Below are 8,426 nucleotides of genomic sequence, written 5' to 3' on the forward strand. Positions count from 1 at the left end.
TCTATTAATATTTGTTATCATGCACTAACCTGTGTCTATCTGTCTATATCTATCTATCCGTTTATCTGTTTGTTTATCTCTCTCCATCTCTCTGCCTATCCATCTATCACTGTGAACCAGTCAGCCAGTTAACCACGTTGTCAGTCAGTCAGTCAACCAGTCAGCCAGTTAACCACGTTGTCAGTCAGTCAGTCAACCAGTCAGCCAGTTAACCACGTCGTCAGTCAGTCAGTCAACCAGTCAGCCAGTTAACCACGTCGTCAGTCAGTCAGTCAACCAGTCAGCCAGTTAACCACGTTGTCAGTCAGTCAGTCAACCAGTCAGCCAGTTAACCACGTCGTCAGTCAGTCAGTCAACCAGTCAGCCAGTTAACCACGTCAAGTCAGTCAGTCAGTCAGTCAGTCAACCAGTCAGCCAGTTAACCACGTCAAGTCAGTCAGTCAGTCAACCAGTCAGCCAGTTAACCACGTCAAGTCAGTCAGTCAGTCAGTCAGTCAACCAGTCAGCCAGTTAACCACGTCAAGTCAGTCAGTCAGTCAACCAGTCAGCCAGTTAACCACGTCGTCAGTCAGTCAGTCAACCAGTCAGCTGCAGTTAACCACGTCGTCAGTCAGTCAGTCAACCAGTCAGCCAGTTAACCACGTCAAGTCAGTCAGTCAGTCAACCAGTCAGCCAGTTAACCACGTCAAGTCAGTCAGTCAGTCAACCAGTCAGCCAGTTAACCACGTCAAGTCAGTCAGTCAGTCAACCAGTCAGCCAGTTAACCACGTCAAGTCAGTCAGTCAGTCAGTCAACCAGTCAGCCAGTTAACCACGTCAAGTCAGTCAGTCAGTCAACCAGTCAGCCAGTTAACCACGTCAATAAAATAATAAAGTCAGTCAGTCAGTCAACCAGTCAGCCAGTTAACCACGTCAAGTCAGTCAGTCAGTCAACCAGTCAGCCAGTTAACCACGTCAAGTCAGTCAGTCAGTCAGTCAGTCAACCAGTCAGCCAGTTAACCACGTCAAGTCAGTCAGTCAGTCAACCAGTCAGCCAGTTAACCACGTCAAGTCAGTCAGTCAGTCAACCAGTCAGCCAGTTAACCACGTCAAGTCAGTCAGTCAGTCAGTCAGTCAACCAGTCAGCCAGTTAACCACGTCAAGTCAGTCAGTCAGTCAGTCAGTCAGTCAACCAGTTAACCACGTCAAGTCAGTCAGTCAGTCAGTCAGTCAGTCAACCAGTCAGCCAGTTAACCACGTCAAGTCAGTCAGTCAGTCAGTCAGTCAACCAGTCAGCCAGTTAACCACGTCAAGTCAGTCAGTCAGTCAGTCAGTCAGTCAACCAGTTAACCACGTCAAGTCAGTCAAGTCAGTCAGTCAGTCAGTCAGTCAACCAGTCAGCCAGTTAACCACGTCAAGTCAGTCAGTCAGTCAGTCAGTCAGTCAGCCAGTTAACCACGTCAAGTCAGTCAAGTCAGTCAGTCAGTCAGTCAGTCAGTCAACCAGTCAGCCAGTTAACCACGTCAAGTCAGTCAGTCAGTCAAATCAGTCAGTCAGTCAAGTCAGTCAGTCAGTCAGGTCAGTCAGTTAGCCAACCACGTCAAGTCAGTCAGTCAGCCAACCAGTTATAACCGCGTCAAGTCAGTCAGTCAGTCAGTCAGTTCTAAATTATCAGAAATATTTTGAGAGCATGAAGTTCATTATTACATATTATTATTATTATATTACATATTAGTAGTAGTAGTAGTAGTAGTAGTAGTAATAGTATAGTATTTTTATAGTAGTAGTAGTAGTAGTAGTAGTAGTAGTAGTAGTAATAGTAGTAGTAGTAGTAGTAGTAGTAGTAGTAGTAGTAGTAGTAGTAGTAGTAGTAGTAGTAGTAGTAGTAGTAGTAGTAGTAGTAGTACTAGTAGTAGTAGTACTAGTAGTAGTAGTAGTAGTAGTAGTAGTAGTAGTAGTAGTAGTAGTAGTAGTAGTAGTAGTAGTAGTAGTAGTAGTAGTAGTAGTAGTAGTAGTAGTATAAGTAGTATAATATAATATATATATATATCTTCAAAATTATCGCCAAAATTACCCTCCGTACATTTTTTCTGGGTTTCCGTTAAACAAACTATACTGTTGCCCTTGACTAATTCCTCCACTTCCTTCCCCTTATTTTAGTTAAGCCTGCACATTCAAAACTTTCACTGCTGCCAATACTTCCCCTCCCCTTTTCTTCCCCATCTCATTCCCTACCCTGATGCTCCGCCTCCCTCACAACCCTGCCTTTCTTTATTATCCATTTGCCTCCCTCCCTTCTTTTCCCTTGTAGCTCTTCCCTTAACACTGCATCTTCCTCTCTCTCTTTCTTTGTTTTATCTCGGCAATACACCATTTTGGGTCTGGTCTGGTCTGGAACCCTTCTTCTGCGTCCGTCTTGTGCTGCCGGCTGAGTACAACATGTCGGCGCCTATAAAACAAGAAATGCCAGACAACAGGATGGAGCCGGGAGGCCGAGGTGCTGGCATTACTAGAGCGTCTTCCATTTAGCGTAACCCGTTTCTGGGTCGTGATCTGTAGAGTCCCTTGATAGATAGAGTCCCGACAGCCTAAGATTTGGACGCCATTATTGGCCCTGTTTTCGCCGCTAGTGCCAGTGTTTGAAAAGCGCGGCGAAAACACAGGGCCAATAATGGCGTCCAAATCTTAGGTTGTCGGGGCTCTATGAGGGACTCTACAGATCACGACCCAGAAACGGGTTACGCTAAATGGAAGACGCTATAGAAGAAGCCTAGATGCTTGTGGGAGCCACAAGATAAGCTGTACGAGAAGCTGATCGAGTCTGCGCAAAACAACTTTTAAGAGAGTGTCAGCAACATTACGAGAAATGTTTGTCTCTTTGCGAGATATCGAAGGAGGTAATTAAGGAACGATTTTTCGTGTGTTATATAATCACACGATGCAATGCCTGGGATGGCATGCTCCTCCCTTCTCCTTTCTTGTTAAACGCAACAATGAACAATCAATCAATTTATACTACTTAAGATAAAACTCGTTTACTTCAAGTATTTCTACAATATTAGACTAATGGACCAAACTCATTGTGGTTTTGAGATATGGCAGTAGTAGCCTTTTGGGGTGTCCTTGCGTACGCCAGTCCTCGTCGACAGGCAGACTTGCTCGGCTAGATCGATTTCGATCGCCAATAGAGTCGGTCTGTCGGCACGTCCTGCCTCTAGCAATGGCCGGTGCTCCCCCGTGCAAGGAGGGAGCAATGTTTTCCCTCCTGACGGCCGCCGTCTTCGGACAAGGGCCCGTTGTCCCCTAGTGATACTAGGCGACAAATCTTTGAAGAAGTATCGGAGACGCCGTTGCAAAGACAAAGGCAAGAACATCATCATCATCATCATCATCAGGATCTACATGTAAACAATCAGGCCGCGTGTGACACCCTCAGCCCCACGCTGGCCAGGCGCGGCGCCCCACACACCAGAACACTTCCTGCCACGGCTACACTCCCCCACACCAGCCGCAAGGCAGCCCCAGCCAGGCTCCACACCCTCAGGTCAGCCTGTGACACCCTCAGGTCAGTGCCACGCAGCCTTCCCAGACTGGCCTGGACCTCACAGAAATGGCACTTTGAACCACGAGCCTCCCCCATTTTCCCACCACATCCATCACACATTCATATCTCCCATCATAATAAGTTTCCTTTCTTTCTCAAAACTGTTCAAACATGCATTCACTTCCTCCCCAAAAGCTTCCCTTTCTCTCAGTCCTTTTTTACTCCTCACATTTACTGGTGCATAAATACACACGAATTCTAGTCAGGACGGCCCCAAACCACGACGGCCCTCCGCGACGGCCCCCCAGGACGGCCCCCCAGGACGGCCCCAAATTCTAGTCAGGACGGCCCTCAACCACAACGGCCCTCTACGACGGCCTCCCAGGACGGCCCTTTGTTAGACAAACAATGGGGAGCTTTCTAAGGTAGTGGTTTCTAAGTAGTGAAATAAGTAAAAAGTCCATACGCGTTTCTTATTCCTTTTTCGCCTTCGATACTCCAAAACAGGGTATTAAACAGTCGATGCAAGGTTCCATTTATTTGTATAAACATAGGATTTAAAAAACAGTTAAATTTAAATATCCAATGAAAGCAGTAGCCTAAAACTAAAATATTCTTTTTACATCAAAAGTAGGCTCACATATGATTTATATAATTCTTTCAGTTTCATACATAGGCCTAATCACAAACTGGGAGCAGTTAACCTGGAACACTTCTTGAGTAAGGATGATGTTGTCAGGGTTCCCTCTTCGTACTGCCTTCAGTAGCTGAAAATTCGTCCTTGGGTGGTCTGAGCACGTTTGCGGTGATACTTTTTCAGTTTCTTCTCCTTCACAAGCTGGACCTGAAGAGGAACAAGGCAGCTCTCTGCATGAAGGAGGGGGATCAGTTTGTAGAGCTGGTGGGCTTGATTGTGGGCTTTCTCATTGATGCGACGGTGGTAACCCTCTGCATCATTATTTGTTCTTGTTGATTGGTTGAAGATGCACCATGAAGTTGGCGGCCACAGGTCTCCTTCAATCCACGTGTCTCGGATGTAGTCTAGAAGTGGAGCTACGGCTGGTGTCGATGGTTCATTGCTGAGCTGGTTGAAGGCTGCACGAATGTGTTCAACAGGAAGACATGGGAGAGCGAAGAGTTTCCTGACAAACTTCTGCATTGGACCGTTTTCACGGTATGCAACCGCCAGACCAAGGTCTTGAACCTTCCTAAAGATACACTGTGCCCAATGAAATAGGCATCCCTGGATGGTGGTGTTTGGCAAGATGTAATGGAAGGCTCTCCAAATGGCTTGCTCGAAATCAGCAACAACCTTCTTGACGTGATTGTTTGGAACCATGAAGGATAGAGTCCAAGACAGCCTTGTAATCCCTTTTCCTACGGCGTGACATCAGCACAAATATAAGTGGGACTTGCTTCATGTCACTGTCATCTCCTTTGATGAAAGCATGAATGGAGAATAGCTGGTGGAATGGGGCGGCGACGATCTTGAAGGTGGCATCAACATACCACGTCTTGGCACGTTCCAGGATGTCAAGTTGTGCTTGTGTTGCAAAATCAAATGTCTTGCCCCATCCATTGCGATATCATTGCGGAGATAATCTTGTGGTATGAAGTTAACAGCTACTTCGAAGTGCAGATCTTGTGGATCTGTAGGCCGCAATGCTTGGCGTAGTCTGTTGGCCCGTCTCACAAGGAGGCCCGGTGCAGGACGACTTGGCTCTGGATCAGTAGGTTGTAACTGGCTGGTCATCACTTCTTCAACAATGGCACTGGCAGAACGGAACACATCTTCAGACGCCTTACGCTTGACATCAGCCACAATCTCGTAGTTCTTCTGCTTCCCTGGGTCTGCCTGATGAGCGTGGTCATGGAGCCCTGGAGTAAAAGTGTTGCCCTTTTGTAAGACAGTGGCCTTGCACGTAAAGGTGCGATTCCGGATGCTGCAACGCCAAGTAGTTTTGCCAGGATGTCCATTCTTGTTAGCTTTGATGTTGTACGAATAACCATTGCTGTCAACCAAGAGAGGTTTTCCTTTGAGTGTGCCGGCTGGTATGATCTGGTAAGTTGTGACGTGTGGCTCATCGCTGGCCGAGATGTCTGCAATAGGAAGATCTGGTAATGCATCCTCTACAATATCTTGAGGAATTTGAAAACTGTGTGTTATGTGGAAAGTGCCGTCATCACTGTTGCTGGAGTTGCTTAGATGAATGGCAGCATGCGAAGCAGACTCCATGGCAGTGTTCTGTGCAGGTTGCAGGTCGGGCAGCTGATGGTCACTTGTGTCGTCTTGAGTTATCAGGCTGTTTTCGCTTGTGTGTGCTTTCACCAACTGGCAAGGTAAAGTCTTCCAGCTGAGACAAAGAATCTGCAGGACACTTACACTTGCAACAATGCCACTGTATGTTGAGGTCACCCTTCTTCATTAGTTGGTATTGAGCATAACTAACTCCACTGTTACACAATATGTGTTGCCACTGGGAGCAGTTATCACAACACAAGGCATGCTGTCGGTTTGTAACCACTCTGTCACAGCAGACACAGTAGGCAGGGGTGTCCTTACTTTGTGAAGGTCTTACTGGAGGCATGCTGATCAATGCTGTCTGAGCAGTAGTGGATCGATCTGATTAGATGGATTCAACTCCTGTCAATTTATACCTGGAAGCCTTGTGTTGATTATACTACTGGCAACACTTTCAATTAGGTGTGAAGCAGATTCAGTGTGTTCGGAAACACTGTGGGTGGTATTCCTAGTCGTTTACCATACTTATGTATGGTAAGCGTGACTGTTACAGCAGAAAATGTGCACAAATTCAAGGAAAAATTGTTATCTTTTTTTTTTGTGATGATAATAATAATAATAATAATAATAATAATAATAATAATAATAATAATAATATTATTATTATTATAACAATAATATTACTATTATTATTATTATTGTTATTGTTATTACACACACCCACACCCAGACACACATGCACACATGCTTGTCGCCTTATCTCCCATCCCATCCCTCCTCCCTCCCTTCCTCCCAGACTCTCCCTCCCAGTCCTTCCCTCCTCCCTCCCTGCTATCTCCCTCTTTCCTTTCCTCCAACTCCACCCTTTACACACACACACACACACACACACACACACACACACACTGAAACAAGTTTCATTAAAATATTGGTGGATGTATAACAAGTAGGGATTTTTACATGTATTTCTAGTTATCAATGAAGATTGATATCCTCACTATTGACGACAGTTGGTGACAAGTGTTGAATTGTTAAATCATGAGGGAGGTGACAGTAGTTGATGGTAGTTGACGGCAGTTGACGGTAGTTGACGGTAATTAGCACATAAATGCAATTAGAGCTAAGGCCAAAAAATTGCCAAGTGTGAACCGTGGAAAATGGAGATCAAAATGGGGCCGTCATGGTTTGAGGCCGTCAGGGGGGGCCGTCGTGGTGGGCCGTCGTGGTCTGGGGCCGTCCTGACCTGACACCAATACACACCCATGCATACTTTTCTAAACCTACTTTTCCTTTCAGCCACACAATTCTTGATCCCTTCCAACCATAATCAGTCTCCACACTCTTTCAGACATCACAACACTCCCTTACTCCTGCCTCCATCCATCCCCGTCCATACACCCCCCAGGCACACCCTCCCCTGCCATCACTCACACCAGTTCCTCAACTATGTGTTTCAGTCACTCCCAACACATCCACTCTACCATTTACAAAATTTTCAGTCATCACTCTCCTCTTTTTCACCACCTAAACCATTAACCCGGTAGCAGCGGGGATCATGTTTCTTAATGGTCCCTCTAAGCAAGAAAAATGGGAAAAAATCATCACTCTTACAAACCACTTCATAATATATATTGAAGCATTTCTGATCAGTTTATGTGTCATCTATTTTGGGAGGGTTTATATCATGGCACAAATCTGGCCCGTCGCTGCTACACGGTAAAGCCACAAATTTGGCCCGTCGCTGCTACACGGTAAAGCCACAAATTTGGCCCGTCGCTGCTACACGGTAAAGCCACAAATTTGGCCCGTCGCTGCTACACGGTAAAGCCACAAATTTGGCCCGTCGCTGCTACACGGTAAAGCCACAAATTTGGCCCGTCGCTGCTACCGGGTTAATAGACACCAGTCTCATGCATTCCTTTCTCTTCGGCCGTCGCTCATGCCTCTAAAAAATCTTTTTTTTTTTTTTTAAATAATATATCCAACAGTAACATAGTGAGATTAATGTAGAATGCGCTTAGAAATTTATTGTTTGAAGAACTTGACAAATTTGCATTCCCTTGAGCAAGCATTATAGTGAAATCATGAATATTGATTGAGTCAAATTGTTGTGAAAAAAATGTGTGTGTGTGTGTGTGTGTGTGTGTGTGTGTGTGTGTATTTAGTTAGTTGTTGTATTTACCTTGTTGTAGTTTTACAGGCCTGGCTTTACACTGGTGTGGTCCCATATCCGTATCTACATTTATTCAACTTTTCCTTAAAGCTTTGCACACTTCTCGCCAATACTACATCCTCACTTAGTCTGTTCCAAACCTCTATATTTCTTTGCGGGAAGCTATGTTTATTTATGTCTTTGTGTGTGTGTGTGTGTGTGTCATGCATGATGTATGTGCACCAGCTGGCTCTCAGTTTACAAAATGATCATTGTGTCTGGCTGAAGACATTTCCAGCACAACAGTTTCTTATATTATTATTTTAGATAAACATTTGTATATATTGAACAAAGCCACTTGAACAGCATAGTGGATGTAAGTGTATATATGCAAAACTTATATGATGGTCATGCATCAAATCAGTTTCATAAAAATTATCAAAATTAACGACACGTAGCCTACAGTGTCTGGACTCAGCTTAAGCATGTCCGTAGTGTTCAGCGTCTCGT

The sequence above is a fragment of the Eriocheir sinensis genome, unplaced genomic scaffold (assembly GCF_024679095.1).
Source record: "Eriocheir sinensis breed Jianghai 21 unplaced genomic scaffold, ASM2467909v1 Scaffold1508, whole genome shotgun sequence".
In the NCBI taxonomy this organism is placed as follows: Eukaryota; Metazoa; Arthropoda; class Malacostraca; order Decapoda; family Varunidae; genus Eriocheir; species Eriocheir sinensis.